Source organism: Dama dama, chromosome 12, assembly GCF_033118175.1.
Source record: "Dama dama isolate Ldn47 chromosome 12, ASM3311817v1, whole genome shotgun sequence".
Taxonomy (NCBI): Eukaryota; Metazoa; Chordata; class Mammalia; order Artiodactyla; family Cervidae; genus Dama; species Dama dama.
Genome location: NC_083692.1, coordinates 27,407,450 through 27,425,085, shown reverse-complemented (window position 1 = coordinate 27,425,085; position 17,636 = coordinate 27,407,450).

Below are 17,636 nucleotides of genomic sequence, written 5' to 3'. Positions count from 1 at the left end.
CTTCCTACTTTTGCATTCCAGTCCTCTATGATGAAAAGGACATCTTTTTTTGGTATTCATTCTAGAAGGTCATGTAGGTTTTCATAGAACTATTCAACTTCAACTTCTTTGGCATTAGCGTTTAGGGCACAGACTTGGATTACTGTGATATTGAATGGTTTGCCTTGGAAATGAACAGAGATCATTCTGTTCATCTATAAAATCTTGTAGGAGAGTTAAATTCTAAGAATTTGGGAGTGGATTCAGAGGGTTGTCCCCAAACACTTACCTGAAACAGATGATGAAACAGGAGGAAACTGAGATACCTTTAACTAGCAGGTTTATATTCTTATCCCATATCCACCCTCCCTCTGTGAAATGAGAACTATAGAGGAAGAGTGAGTCAGTCAGTCCTTACTCAGAAAATAACAAATGCTGTATTTTTGTATATCTGATTTTATGATGTGATCAAACTTGACCACTCCATGTACATTTCTGATTTCTTTTTTGTCCCCCCATAATGAGTGTCTTTTATAATCAGAAAAAGTAATATAGGTATTTCCATTTTGATGCAAAGTGTTTTGGAAAACCAAAGGAAATGTTGTACAGAAGTATTTCTGAGCTGTATAAGTTCCTAATCAACAGGTGATGAGGGTGAAAGAATGATATTAAATAAGGGAGACGCTGATACATGAAACGTGTGTAAGGGGATCATACAGTTCTATTAAATGTGATTTAACATTTTGCAGAGGTCTTTGGCCCTGTGCAGAAAGAACTACCACAGTTTTCCAAAGAGCAACATAAGGATATAATAACCTTATTTTGCCACTTTCTTCTTAATGGAAACTTTATTCTCACTGGCCCTCTTCAAACTCTGCTGTCCAGCAAATTACGATAAAGGACAGGAGCTATTTAATAGCTATTCCCCATTCAGATCGGAGAAGGCAATGGCAACCCACTCTGGTACTCTTGCCTGGAAAATCCCATGAATGGAGGAGCCTGGTAGGATGCAGTCCATGGGGTAGCGAAGAGCCACGACTAAAGTGACTTAGCAGCAGCAGCAGCAGCCCCATTCAGATGTCTGAGGGTGAGAGCTCTAACTTCAGTGAGCTTTGTTTTTCTTAACAGTCCATGTGTTTCTAGATCTTATAATTGCTAATAAAAGCCTGCTGATGATAAGTCCACGTCAGTCTAATTATTCTTTTTTTAGTTATCGGTTCCCCAGCCAGGGATTAAACCCAGTCCCTCGGAAGTGAGAGTACAGAGCCCTAATCACCGGACCACCAGGGAATTCCCTCATTACCTTTGGTTTCTACAGTTTAACTTCAGTATGCCTTCCTGTTGATTTGTGCCTATTTTTCCTCATGAAGATTCTTTGGTGTTTTTCAATCTTAGGATTCATGTTTAGGAGAATTCTCCTCTGTCACCTTTTTGGATACTGCTTTTCTCTCATTCTCTCTACTTCCTCCCCCTGAAGTTCTTACTGGGTTTACATTGGAGCATCTCATCCTGTTTTTCATATTTCTTAGATACTCTTTGATATATTGTGTTTTTTTTCCCTCTGCGCCACCTTCTGGATGATTTTTTTTCACATCTCTTGTTTCCTCTTTTTTTGTTTTTCATAATGTCTGATGAAATACTATTTATATTTTATGTAGGACAAGGAAAAAGTAAACATAAACTTCTCTCTGTGTGTGTGTTTGGTCCTTCTCACTCCTCACTGTGCAGTGAGCCTCTGCATTACACATTAACCAGGATTCCTCAAAGATGGGATGCTAGCGGTGTAACTTCTTAGAAGAATAGTGTCCTTTCTCAGCTCTGTAGGGAGCCATGGTCAGCAAATGGTCACTTGCTGCTCGCTTTATGTGCTACTCTGGCTAGGTATGTTTGGTGACGTTTATGTGGAATATCAGCATATCATTTTGATGTACAGTCTTTTGTCTCAAAAATGTCTATGACATACCTTCAACTTCTAACAAATGGAACAGTTTTCAAAGTTTTCTGTGAATCTGCTTCCCAGGTTATAATCCTCTATTTAGCTTCAATAAAATTCCCTTTATTTCTTCTTGATAGTTGAAGTTTCATTGACATGTCTTTCCACCCCCCCGCCCCCACCCCTTAGAGTTTCACTTCTTTTCTGAGAAGAACATAGCTAGACTTTAATATAGCTCGGTCACTTCACTGTCTGGCTATTTGTTATATGTCTTATTTGTTGGACCTACTGATCTTCTCTGATATTATTGTTTTCCATCTAATTTTTGATTCTGAATTCATCCTTAGAGATTTACTGTGTGATTTGTATGTACTCTGACTTATTAAGATGTCCTTATTGAATTATTTCTGATTTGGATTTTGTCACCTTGCGTGTTCAGTCGCTTCCGTTGTGTCCGACTCTGTGATCCAGTGGACCATAGCCCACCAGGCTCCTCTGTCTATGGGAGTCTCCAGGCAAGAATACTGGAATTGGTTGCCATTTCCTCCTCCAGGGAATCTTCCTGACCCAGGGATTGAACCTGAGTATCTTGTGTCTCTTGCATTGGCAGGTGGGTTCTTCACCACCAGCACCACCTGGGAAGCCCAGTGAGAATGTGTACCTACAACCACTGCCTGCAGAGACTTTGGGTTCAGAGAGTCTCTTGGTGACTCTTCCATCCCTAGCACAGCCTGTTAGCCTGTTTCTACGCATGTCTCTAGACACACACCAGCAGGTGGAGTTTTCCTCCTTGTTTCACAGGCAGAACAGCTCTTCCCGGTGTCAGATTTCTGCAGAGAGCTCATTTTTGTTCTGACCTGTTTGGGTGTTTGTGTATGTGGTGGTGGTCTCAGATCTTCTATTCCCATGGACTTTTCTACCTTGACCCCTTATGCGAATATCCAGTTCTGATCCTTGAGGGCCATTTGATTTTAACTCATGATCATCACAATTCTAGCTTGGAGTTTCTCTCCATTTATTAGCACCTGGAAATTTCTAGGTGGAACTTGTAAAGAGAAAGGCCAGGAAAATGATCTTTAGCTGGTAAATAAGTGGGTTTGAAAATTTAAAAATAAAACTAATCTCATTTCATTGCACTTCTGATATTACTTATTATATCAGATTTAACTTCACCTAGCTAATAGTCTCGGAGAAGGCAATGGCAACCCGCTCCAGTACTCTTGCCTGGAAAATCCCATGGATGGAGGAGCCTGGTGGGCTGCAGTCCATGGGTTAGCTAAGAGTCGGGCACAACTGAGCAACTTCACTTTCACTTCTCACTTTCATGCATTGGAGAAGGTAATGGCATCCCAATCTCCACTGTTCTTGCCTGGAGAATCCCAGGGACAGGGGAGCCTGGTGGGCTGCCGTCTATGAGGTCGCACAGAGTTGGACACGACTGAAGTGACTTAGCAGCAGCAGCAGCTAATAGTCTACTAATTTGTAAGTTTTAAGTTTGCATAGCCATTTTTTATTTTTGGCTTTGTGGGATGGGTAACCTTAGCTCCCCAATCAGGGACTGAACCCGTGACCCCTTCAGTGGAAGCGTGAAGCCCTAACCACTGGACTGCCAAGAAATTCCCTAGATTATTTTTTTAAGTTGACATTATTTGCTGTTTGGTTTCACAGAACCACATAATTTCCAGGTGGAAGGGTAGGTACCCTAGTGAAAGCATAATGTGGTAGAAAAGATTGGGCTGTAACATTCAGGCACATCAGAGTTCACACGCTGGCTTTAGGACTTACTGTTACCTGACCGTGGGTAATTTACTTGTCTCTCAACACTTTGGTTTCTCCATTAGAAAAGTGAATACAGTAATACTCATCTAATATTACTGCTGAGAGGATTAAAAGTGATCATAGCAATTAATAGTAATTGAATATTTATGATGTACTCAACACTTGGCCAGGTGCTTTGATGGATTATCTCTTTTAATGTATGTGAAATTTTTAGTCCAGTGCCTGACAGACTGCAAATGTTTAATACATGTAGCTGTTAGTCTCACATAAGTTACCTCATCCTAGCCAGGCTTTGACCCTATGACACCCTTCACCTCACTCCACCCTTACCATTAGTCAACAAGCTTCTGCTTAAAGACAGAGCAGTCAGAATTCCAGCATTGGAGTCAGACTCAGTGGATTCAAATCTGCCACTTTCTTGCTCTCTGACATTGGGCAAATATATCTGTGAAATGAGGAAAATAGTAGTTTCTTCCAGGGTAATTTTAAGGTAAATTTGGAAAAGACCCTGATGCTGGGAAAGATTGAAGGCAGAAGGAGAAGAGGGTGGCAGAGGATGAGATGGTTAGATAGCATCACCAACTCAATGGACATGAATCTGAGCAAACTCCAGGAGATGGTGAAGGACAGGGAAGCCTGGCGCGCTGCAGTCCATGGGATCACGAAGAGTCAAACATGACTTAGCTACTGAACAGCAGTTTTGAGGCTCAAATGAGTTAATGCATGCAAAGCACTTAGAATAGTGCCTGGTACATTGTAAATCCTCAGCCAGTATTTTTACTACTACTGGAAATTTGTTATCACCTCGAACTTATTTTGTTTTGGAAGCGTTCATACTCACCCTCATTTTTACTCTTTTTTTTCATCCATAATATGAAGGAACTATTCAGCCAGTAAATGAGAGCAGGGCATGAAGAAGGGATGAAACAGAGATACCATGGTGTGATTCTATGCAAACTCAGTAGGTGATCTCTGAAGAAGAAAGCATTGACTAGGATGACTTTGCACACAGTGAGACTCCAACAGTTGGGGTTATCACCTCAGAGGGTTACAAGCTAAGGAATGAATGTGTAGGGGCTTGATCCCACCTGAGGACTCACAGAAACCACATTCGGAGATCAAGAAAAACTCAGAAGGAGGGTTATAGCGAACTTTGGTCCAGTTGTGTCTTCCTGAAACTGATCCTCTGCATTGCTGTTAAAGTGCTCTGAATGGATGCAAATGTGACCATACCTCTTTATATTTTAAAATAATGTGTGCTTTACCAACCCTTCCCCTATTGGTTTAACAAAGTCCTTCATGATCTGGCCTTTGTTGTTTCTTTCATGTCTCTATTGCATTATATGCCAATATATGTTTTTTGATTCATGCCTTTGTTCATGTGTATCCCTTTCCTGAAAGACAGTGTTTCTTTTCCTTTTTTTACTTTCTATCTCTTTAAAATATTTGGGAACTTTGAAAGCATCTATCTTAATCTATCTCTTCATTGAAGGGGAGGTGGGAAAATGGCAGTATATTAGATCAAGTTTGCACATTTTACTAGAATTGGTGAGCTGAAGCTTGAAGCAGATTGTGATAAAGACACATACCATATTCCCTAGAATAACCAGTAAGAAAAAGCTAAAAAAAAAAAAATAGCTTAAAAATGAACAAATGAATTAAAATGGCACACTGAAGAGTGTTGGTTTAATGGAAAAGAAGGCAGTAAAGTGGGAACAAAGGAACAGAAATGACACAAGATGTAAAGATACAAATAGGAAAATAGCAGCATAGATCTAACCAAGCAAGTAAGTACGTTAAATGTAAATGGACTAAGCACGTCAATTAGAAAGCAAAGATATAAAATAAATCAGATCCAACTACATACTGTCTATAAGACATACATTTTGGATTCATAGATTTAATAGATTGAAAGTAAAATGACACAAAAAGTGGCTGTAAGAAAATTGGAGTGGCTATAATATCAGAAAAAATATTTTGTCTGATAGACTTTAAGACCAAAATAAGTTACTGTAAGAGGAAAGTAGATATGCTATAATGGTAAAATGATTAGTCCATCATGAAGATAATTATAAACATATATGCATTTAACAAGAGAGCTCCAAAGATATGAAGGAAAAACTGAGAGAATTGAAGAAAGAAGAATAATTCAATAATATTAACTGGAGATTTTAATATCCTATTCTCAAAAACTAAAATAAAAACTAGACAGAAAATCAAATCAGCAAGGTTAGAATCTTAAACATTATCAACCAACTTGACCTAAGGGAAATCTATAGATTTCCATCAAACTGAAGTAAAATAATCCTTATAAACTTATTGAGACTTATTTTATACAACTCATTAAAAAAAGGCCAAACAAACCAACTAAAAATGAATAGAAGAATTGATATACTTGGCAGTTACCTAGAAATTTAAACAAATTTCCCATATAATCCAACAATTCCACTCCTAGATATTACCCAGAAAACTGAAAACCTTGGTTCATACAAAGACCAGCATGTGAATGTTCAGAGCAGCATTATTCACAACAGCCAAAGCGTGGAAACCACCTGAAAACTCATTAGCTGGTGAGTGGTAAACATGGTGTGTTTATCCATATGATGGGGCACTGTTCAGTGGTGAATAGTCTACTGATACATGCTACAGCATGGCTGAGCCTCAGAAACATCATGCTATGTGAAAGAAACACAAAGACTGCCTGTCGTATGATTCCATTTACGTGGAATGTTTAAGGAAGGCAAATTTACAGAGACAGAGCAGATCCATGATTGCCTAGGGCTGAGGATGGGGCTGGTATATATCAAACGGGACAAGGGAAATTTTTAGGGTGATGGTTATATTCTAAAACTGAATTGTGATTGTTGAAATATTTAGTACACTGACTAAAAATCATTAAATTGTACTGTTAAAAATGGGTGAATTTTGGACTTCCCTTGCAGTCCAGTGGTTAAGACTTCGTCTTCCAGTGCAGGGAGTATGAGTTCGATCCCTGGTAAGGGAGCTAAGATCCCATGAAAAAATAAAACATATAAAACAGAAGCAATATTATAACAAATTCAGTAAAGACTTTAGAAGTGGTCCACATCAAAAAAAATCTTTTAAGAAATTAGAGAAAAAATTTTAAATGGATGAATTTATGTAAATTATACCTCAAAGTTGTTACATAATTACATAACTTGTTACTTTTTAGTATATTAGAAATAATATTGTCAATAATAATGATATTGAGCTCTTGCTAAGTGCCAGGCACTGTTTTAAGCACTTTAGTTAGTCCTCACAACAGTCTACGAAATAAATTTTATTATTCCACTTATACAGGCTTCCCTGGTGGCTCCGATGGTAAAGAATCAGCCCGCAGTGCAGAAGACCCAGGTTCAATCCCTGGGGCCAGAAGATCTGCTGGAGAAGGGAATGGCTACCCACTTCAGTATTCTTGCCTGGAGAATCCCTTGGATAGAGGAGCTCGGCGTGTTCTACTCCATGGGGTCACAAAGAGTGAGTCCTGGCTAAGCACATACCACGTTCCATTTATAAATGAAGAAACTGAGGCCCACATAAGTAACCTGCCAAGATCATGCAGCAAATAAATAGGTGAGCCAGGACTGAAATCTAAGCAACTTGTTCAAGTAGTGGTACTCTCATAAATCTACTAAGGCAAATCAAAATCTGATGGCTTTAAAAAATATTTATTTATTTATTCTTCTTTCTGGCCGTGCTGGGCCTTTGTTGCTGCGCAGGCTTTTCCCTAGTTGCGGTAAGCAGGGGTTATTTCTTGTTGTGGCGTGCAGGCTTCTCGTCGCACGGCTCCTCTCATTGCAGAGTGCAGACTCTGGGTGACTGGGCTTCCATAGCTGTGGCATAGGGCTCAGTAGTTGTGGCTCCCGGAGCTCTAGAGCTCGGGCCCAATAGCTGTGGTGCAGGGGCTCAGCTGCTCCGAGGCACGTGGGATCTTCCCAGACCAGGGAGTGAACTCGTGTCTCCTGCACTGGCAGGTGGATTCTTTACCGCTGAGCCACCAGGGAAGCCCCTTGATGATGTTTCTTAAGTTCTAGTGAAGCGGCATCATTGTGAATCTCCCCTGAAGTTGAAAAGTACATAATATACCAAATTTGACAGTACGAAGCAGGGGAGGAAATGTTATTTTTCAATTTAGGATAACAGTAAAATTGTTTCATCAGATTTCTAGAGAAGAGATGAATAGTTTCCATTTCCTTTTTCTTCTATCTGTATGGCAGGAGGCAATACACATTGAACAGATAATGGGATTTAGAACTGAAGTAACTGAGATTTGATCTCTGATTCTGCTACTTAAGTTATGCAGCCTGGAGCCTCGTTTTTATTATATATAAAGGTAGGTTTAAATGCCTACACTTCAGGATTGTATGTATTAAATACAGTCTGATTTAATGTGCATGAAATCTTAGCATAATGTCTTGCTTGTAGTAGATACTAAACAAGTGGGAGCTTTCTTCAGTCATCAGTATCGGGTGTCTTTTCATACCTTAGCACCAGTCCTGACTTTTAGAGAAGGTCTGGGCAATTCTCTAGGACTTCTTAACAAGATTAAACCTGAAGGAGAATGAAGAGCAATTTAGTACTTACTGATGGCTTGCTTGCTTTCTTGATTTATATTTCCCCTAGATTAGTCTATTAAAATATAGATTTAAGACATAGTTCTTCCTTGTGCGGCAATCTTACCTAGAACTCTTACTTCAATCTTTTTTTCCCCCATTCTGTACTCTAACTAGATTCTAGCCCTGGCCTCTGAGTGGTATTATTTCACTGTAAGCTCCATGTACCTTGGAGAAATATGATCAGCACCTCCTCCAAAGTGTGGCTACTATCAGAACGCCCATCAGAGTTCTAATGGGAAGAAGAAAAATGGCTAGGAAGAGGTCTTGTTCCCTCGCCCAGGTGAGTTCTGTGGGTGCGAGAGATTAGTTGATATCCTGTTGAACAACTCTCTGGGGGACCCAAGGCCCTGGCCACACAAGTTACTGAGAAACTTTTTAGTATATATATGAGAAAACGTTTTTAATCAGTGGCCACTGACCTGAGTGAATCTAGGGGGAAGAAAACATTTATTAATGTATAAATATTTTATAGCATATTTTTTATTAAAGATAGAAATGGAAAACGTTAAACTCACTGTCTCAGTGGACATGAATCTGAGCAAACCCCGGGAGACAGTGAAGAACAAAGGAGCCTGACGTCTGCAGTCCAGTCTGTGGGGTCACAGAGTCAGACCGGACTTTGCTACTGAATAACAAAAGCTCTAGTTAGGGAAAGATTTTGTCCACTAGGTGTCGCTGTTGCGCTTGAAAGATAAAATGGTCTATAACACTGAAGTTTTTGTTTTTGTTTGGTCTTAAAAGGCCTATTTCCTTTTTTTCCAAGCATTAGAAGATACCACCAGACGACCCAGACTAATTTGATCTCAGGATAATTTCCTTAAAAGGGAAATCAAGAAGGAGTTTCTTGTACAGAATTTAGGACTTGTCCAGAAGGTCTGGAAGCATCCAGCGTCTGCTGAGGGATGACAATTTTCAAAGCCCCATCTAGGAAAGAACTTTTAACTTTCCTGTTAGCCTGTTCATCTGGGGGCAAAAGTTTATTTTGACGAGCCCCTTCATTTTTCATGACCTGTGTTGTGTATGCAACCCAGGACAGGCTTTCTTCTGACGATAGAAGTCAGAAGTCGGAACATCGCTTCCATATTCTTTCCTTCTTTTGCATCCCCACGTCTCTTATGGTCTAAGTGCTCAAGGCATAAAGTATAGTCATATTTCCATTTTTAAATCAAACACAAGGGACTTCCCTGGTGGTCCAGTGGCTGAGACTCCACGCCCCCAGTGCAGGGGCCCCGGTTCAATCTCTAGTCAGAGAACCAGTTCCTGCATGCTGCAACTAAGGCCTGGCACAGCCAAATAAATAAAAAAACTTTCTTAAGATAATAAAAACAATTGTAACACTAAACATTTCTCTGGTCAGGATTTACAAAGATGATTCAGATTTTTTCTTAATTTTTCTTTCCCTGTTGTGTTTATTAACAAAACAGAAACAAAAATCTTAATAGCATATGGTTTTTGAGCTCATGAATGTTTCCTTATCCCTGAAGTTGTACTCAAATATAACAGATGGACTCACGGTAGGATATGACATATGCTACACAGGGAGAAAAAAGTCAAAGGCTATTAACACTTCCAAAACAAAGAAAGAAAGGAAGAACTAAAGAGAGAAAGAGACAACAGTGACAATTCTTGATTGGTGCTGTCTGGTACCATGTGGCTTATTAAAATGTTTTGAGGAGAAAGTTAAGCTCCTGAAAAGGAGCCATTCATCTATATAAGTGTCACTTTAACTGTCTTTTAGTTTAAGAACTTCTATACTTGCTGTTGTACAATTCCAGTATAAATGAAGAGTGATGGGAAAGTGACTTTAGAAATTCAATCAAAATTATTTTCCAGCTACAGAAGATTGAGGAGGTAGAAGTTTAGGAAGATATTCTCTGTGACTAGTCTTTCCTTTGCCAATTTCTTCCTACCCCAAGAATGATTCAAATTAATGAGTTAGGTTAACATTGTTTGATTTTTTGAAGTCAGCTTTTGTTTCATAAAGTTCTATAATTTTTACATCATGTGAATTAAATGAAATGACTTACTGTCAGTATTCTGAGATGAGTACTATAAAGTACTGTATTGAATACTTTACAGTTAGACCTGAGTTTAAGTCTCAGCTTTTTCACTTATTGGTTACGTTATCTTGGACACACATTATTTTTATTTATTTGTTTGTTTGTTTATTTTGGTCATAGCACACAGCTTGCAGGATCTTAGTTCCCCAACCAACCAGATTGTGACTTGCTTTATTGTGATTACTTGCTCTAATGCAATATTTGTTTTATGGTGGTGGTCCAAAACTGAACTCATGACATCTCTGAGATGTTCCTGTATCTGTTTGAGTCTCTGGTTTCAATTCTTTTGAATATATATTTCCTAGGAGTGGAATTCCTGGGTCATGTATAGTTTTGTGTTTAAACTTCTGAAAAACTGACCACATTGTTTTTCACTCTGACTTTTTTTTTTTAATATTTATTTATTTGGCTGTGCCAGATGTTAGTTGCAGCATACGGGATCTTTGATCTTTTTTGTAGCATGTGAGATCTTTAGTTGGGGCATTTGAACTAAGTTGCAACGTGTAGGATTTAGTTCCCTGACCAGGGACTGAACGCGGGCCCCCTGCATTGGTAGTGTGGACCACCAGGGAAGTCCCTCCCTTTAACTTTTTAATCTAGTTTCTATAATTTAAAATTTGACACATGATCAAAATGCAATTAATTGAAAATAAACAGTGAAATATAGCACCCTGAAATACTCTGTATTCATTTTATATATATATATATATATAAAATTTTATATATATTCATTTTACATATATATATAATATTAATCTAAAAATGCACTTGTTTAGAAACATTTTCACAATGGTGGAGTAAGAACCTATGAAAATCTGCTCATTCACAAAAGCAAGAGATTATGTTAGTGTGAGTGTTAGTCAATAAGTTGTGTCCAACTCTTTGTGACTCCATGGACTGTAGCCTGCCAGGTTCCTCTGTCCATGGAATTTACCAGGCAAGAATACTGGAGTGGGTTGTCATTTTCTTCTCCAGGGAATCTTCCCAACTCAGGGATCGAACCCGGGTCTCCTGCATTGCAGGTAGATTCCTTACCATCTGAGCTAGCAGGGAAGCCCCAAAGCAAGAGAACAATGACCAAAAATGGTTAAAATCAACTTATTCAGAACTCTAGAAATGAATGAAAGGCTTGCAATATTCTAGGATTGTTTATTCAAGAAAAATGGCTAAATATCAGTAAGAACAGTGAGCTTTGTGGCTCTTAACGTGCTCTATTCCTATGCTTCTCCCCCCAGTTCCAGGATAGTCTTAGAAACCATTGGCTTCACAGCTATGATAGATGTGAAAATCAGAAGCCTGGTAGCCACTGGTGGAGAGGGACAGAATGGATTCGACACTCCTACTCTTTCCATCCCCAGATAATTGTCACTATTTGACCTTTTAGCTCCTTGAAAAGCTCTGTTATCAAAGTTAGTCTTTATTCGACCTGCATCAGAGCTTACTCTGTGTGAATAGCCTTGTTATTATAGGACATTTGCCAAGAACAAGTCGTGTCAGTTGTTTACCACTGCAGGTGCATGAGGCAATTATATTAGTTGGAGATACTAAGACCCTGACCAAAAAAATTAAAAGGAAAAAATATAGAATGAGATGTCTATGTTACAGAGGTTCAGCATATTCCAGGGAATCTCGAAAGTCCTGTGCAGGTGCAATGCTCTGCTCATGTTCAAGAAAGAGCCGAGAAAGCCATAATTTCTCACCTCTGACTGACCTTGAGGCTCTGCACAAGAAAATGAAGATGAAGGCATAGTTGTAAGCTACCTGCTTACAGCATTGAAAACATACCCCAAAGCATGCCCAGAGTGGTGTTTAAACTGAAATTTATAACTTTATACATCTGTACTAAAGTAGAAGAAAGAATTTAAATCAATAAATTAACCATACACTATAGGAAACTAAAAAAGAAGAGCAAGCCAAAACTAAAGCAAGCAAAAGGAAGGAAACAAAAAGATAAGAGTGGAAATAAATGAGATAGAGAATAGAAAATATATTAAAAATCCAACAAGGCTAAAAGCTGGTTTCTTGAAAAGATGAACAAAACTGACAAACTTTTAAGTAGCTGACAAAGCAAAAAAGAGAGAAGACTCAAATTACTAAAATCATAAATGAAAAGGAAATGTCACTACTGACCTTGCAGATAAAAGGGTTATGGGGATTCTGTGAAGAGTAGTATGCTAGCAAATTGAAATAGACAAATTCCTAGAAGGACAAAGCTACCAAATGGACTCTAGAAGGAACAGAAACTTTGGATAGACAACAATTGGAGAGATTGAATTATTAACCAAAAGTCTTCCCAGAAATGAAGATCCATGCCCTAACGTCTTCACTGCTGAATTCTACCAAACTTCTAAAGAATTAATAGCTATCCTTCACAAACTGTTCCAAAAAAGTAACAGAGACAGGAATGCTTTCTTTGTAACTCATTCTGTGAAGCCTGTATGACTGATACCAAGACCAAACAAAGACACCACAAGGAAAGAAAGCTACAAACCAATATTTTATGAATATTCTAAAATATTTTATAAATATTTTTGCATCATTAGGAAAATTGATGCAAACATTCTCAAGAAAATACTAACATATCAAATTTCATGATCTATTTATATAAAAAGGATTATGCACCACAACCACATGGAATTTATCCCAGGAAGGCAAGATTGATCTAACCTACAAAAACATCAGTGTAATAAAACACATTAATAGAAGAAAGGATAAAAACACGTGATCATGTCAGTAGATACAGAAGATAATTTGACAGAATCCAATATCCATTCCTGAAAAATCTCTCAGCAAATTAGGAAAAAGAGGAAACTTTCTCAACTGGATAAGGGACACTGGTGAAGAAGACTACTGCTAACACATACTCAGTGGTGAAAAACTAAATGATTTCCCTCAAGTGTCAGGAACAAGACATGGATATCTGCTCTCATTACATTTTCTATCCAGCACTGCCCTGCAGTTTCTATCTAGAGCAATATGACTTTTTCTAAAAAAGCTTCAAGATTGGAAAGGAAGAAATTAAACTATTTAATGTAGGCAACATGATCTTTTATGTAGAAAATTTACCATTATATCTACAAAAAGTACAAGAACTAATAAATGTGTTTAGCAAAGTTGCAGCATAAAAAATTAATATACAACACTCAAATGCATTTCTATACGTTACCAATGAAAAATCAGGGAATACAAATTGAAAATACCATTCTCAATGGCATCAAAAAGAATAAGATACTTGAAATAAATATAACCCCCCAAAAAGGCAAGACATACAATGGAAACTACAAAAGGTCGTTGAGAGAAATTAAAGACCAAGATAAATGGAAAGACATCTTGGATTCATAGATTTCTTCATATTGTTAAGATGGCAATACTTCTCAAACTGATGTATATATTCAATGCAATCTCAATCAAAAGTTCAGCTGCTATTTTTTGTAAAATGGTGCAAGTTGATTCTAAAGTTCATATGGAAGTACAGGAGGCCCAAAATATCCAAAACAATCTTGACAAAGAATAACAAAGTTGGAGGACTCACATTCCCCAATCTCAAAACTTACTAAATGCTATCGTAACCAAAGTAGTGTGGAGCTGGCGTAAGGATAGACTTATAGATGAGTGAAATAGCTTTGAGAATCCAGAAATAAATTCTCACATTTATGTCAATTGATTTTTGACAAGAATGTCAAGAAAATTCCATAGGAAAACAATAGTATTTTCCATGAATGGTGCTGGGATAATGGGATATCCACATATAAAAAAGTAAAGTTGAACTTCTACCAACCACAAAACTAAAGTTGAATCTGACATTATTTATAAAAATTAATCAAAAAAGAATCATCAACTTAAGTGTTTTAAATGTTAAGCAATAAGGAAACTCTTTTTGAAGGAAAAAAAAATAAAGAAAATTTGAAGAAAACCTAGATGAATATTTTTTTGACTCTGAGTTAAGCTATATTTTCTTAGCTATGATACCAAAAAGAGTAAACTGTAAAAGAAAAAAATAGATAACTGAACCTCATCAAAATTTAAAACTTGTGAACTCCAAAGAACCTCATCAAGAAAGTGAAAAGACAGCCCATGGAATGAGAGAAAATATTTGCAAGTTATATATTTAATAATTATCTAAAAAAATAATAATAATTATCTAGTATCCAGAATATATGAAGAACTATTACAACTCAATAACAGCAACAACAAAGAGACAACTCAGTCAAGAAGCTGGAAAAAGATTTAAATAGTCGTGACTCAAATAACCAGTAAGCACGTGGAAGGATGCTCGATATCATTAATCATTAGAGAAATGCAAACCAAAACCAGAGTTAGATACCACTTCACACAAGTTGGCTATAATAAAAAAGATAGATAATAAGTACTGGTTAGGATGTGTGCAAGTTAAAACACTCATCCATTGCTGGTGGGAATGTTAAATGGTGCAGCCACTTTGAAAAACAGTTTGGCAGTTCCCCAAATGGTTACACGCAGAGTTACCACATGATCCACTAGTCCTAGGCATACACCCAAGAAACACATGTTCACAGAAAAAATTCCAAACTTTCATAGCAGCATTATTTGTAATAGCCAGAAAGTAGGAAAAACCCCAAGTGCCCATCAACAAATGAATACATTATATCTATGGAATATTATTTGGATATAAAAAGGAATGGAATGCTGATATGTGCTACAAAAACATGCTAAGAGAAGGAAGTCAGTCACAAAGCATTACACATTGTATGATTTCATTTCTGTGAAATGTCCAGATGAGGAAAATTTATAAAGACAGAAAGTAGATTAGTGGTTGCCTAGGCCTGAATTTGGTGGTACTTATGAGGTTGTGGGCTGATGGCTAAAGGGTATAAGGTTTCTTTTAGAGGTGAAAAAAAAATAGTCTAAAATGGATTGTGATGATACATGCACAACTCTGTGAATATATTAAAAGTCATTGAATTGCACACACATGAAAAGTTTATCAGAACATTTTAACATTTCCCGTATCTCCTCATTAATTTTCCCCATCTGTCTGGGGAACTTAACTCATTTCTTATATTCAAGTTATTTTTACCTTTAAATATGTCTTTTCTAAGACTTGCTAATAATATATTCTTTGTTTTGTAATTATTCATAATAATTATTGCAATATAATTTTATGATTAAATGAATTTTTAATTCTTAGCACCCATCCTTCGATACAGTCATCTCTCCTCTCTTTGAACCTCTATTTTGACTACTGTCTTGGCTGACCACAATTTTACTTGAGTATTTTTTCAGGAAGGGTTATGGGTAGTCCTTGGCTATCTAACTCTGTCTGTTATCTTCACATATGAAGTGACATACTGACTAAGTATAAAAGTCATGAGACTCAATCTCTTTCAAGTACAAAGACATTATTTCACTGCTTTCTAGTATGTAATGTCATAGAAAAAAAAGTCTGAGCCTAGTTTGATTATTTTTGTTACTGGCATTTGCACTTGATTTTTTATTTAGTTTTATGCATGTATGATTTTTTTTCTCTATTGAAGTTCAAGATTTTCCTTAAAACACATACTTCCCATTGACTTATGCAAGTAGAGAATGTTAGGATATACTACTCATTTCCCTAAAAATCTTAATGACTATTGAAGTCATTAAGATAATATGCATTATTTTAAAAACTAATTAGAAAATAGTTTTTTTTTGGAAATTTTCAATATTTAAGAAACCACATTTTATGGGCGTCACATTCATATTATTTTATTCTTGTACCTCACAAAGATTGTTATTTTTATTTATAATAACCTGTCAATGGCAAAGAGATTTATGAATAAATGTTCAAGATAAACATCATGAAATAAGAAGAAAACAAATCTACCAAATTATGAGTTTCAAGTTAATCAAATATTCTTTGCTCTGAGCTGTCAAGATAAAGCTTTATCAGTTTTCAACTAAAAGAAAGAGGAGCAAAAGTAGGGAGGGAAGAGGATGGAAAAGAAGGAGCCAAAGAGAAAGAGAGGCAAAGAGATACAGAGAAAAGACATAAAAATTACCAGATGAACAAAATAGACCAAAGATTCAGAACAAAGGAGACACACACACACACCAAGAAAGAGGAGAAAGATTTTAAGTTAAAAGGACTCCATACAGGAGAAAACTACAATGGCGGTAGATTTAGAAAAAAGAATAAGAAGAAAAAATTAGGGAAACAAAAAACATAATTCAGAGAAAGATTAATAGTAATTTTTAAATTGGTACAAAAATTTATTTTCATTGTATTATGCAGTGAAATTCAAAATAGGTAGTTGCTCATCAGATCAACTGGAAATTTTAATTAAAATGCTAACCATATTCCTACCTTGGTAATTTGTCTAATCCTGGAAGTTTGGAAAAGTTCCCTTCTGAATCCAAAAGTCATAATAATCCACCAAGGAAAAACTATTTTAGATTGCAGCTAAGAAGTCAAGAACACAATTACCACAAGAAGAGTGTCAGATTTGGTGTCTTCTCCATTTCTGCTTTACAGTATTTATTATCACAGAAAAGAAATGGCCAGAAGAAAACCATAATTATTAATATGTTAGCGTATAGCAACTTAAAATTCACTAAAGCAGGATAATCTCACTGGTTAATAATAATGCACATATTGTATCTATTTGAACTTCTGATTGAACAAAAGGAGAGAAAATAAAGGTAAACAGGCCTGTTGCTGTTGGAATTTAAGCTGTTTAAAATAAATATTAATTGAATTCTATATGGCTCTCCAGAGATAAGGCTTTAATGGTAATTCCACCCCGACTCCCAACCTATGTTGAGACAGTAAAAAGTTCACATGTAGGTATAAAACGTTAGAAGCACTAACAGTTATGACAATCTGAAGATACGCCATGGCATGAAATCCCAATGAGTAGAGTGTTTTATTTCATTTAGGTAAAAGTGAACAAATAAGTTTAGGCAATGCAGCTAGTTTGAAAACAAAGGGAAAATGATGGTTCATGGGTTCATTCACTGTGTGAAAATTCACTGAACCATGTAGTTATGATATGTTTTTTTGCATACTGTTAAGAAAAAGTTATCTCTGAATCAATTCATATGTCATAAAATGCTCTTTCATTAGTATTAAAATATTTAAATATCTACATGCATATTGTGTTCTACCAATGTGAAAGGAGGTAGACTACGCAGATATAATCACAGTCTCCATGTACTTTTCTTTCTCAAATAGATAAGATGTGTGAAGACAGACGTATAACAGACCGACTGACACTCAGTGAGCTGACCACT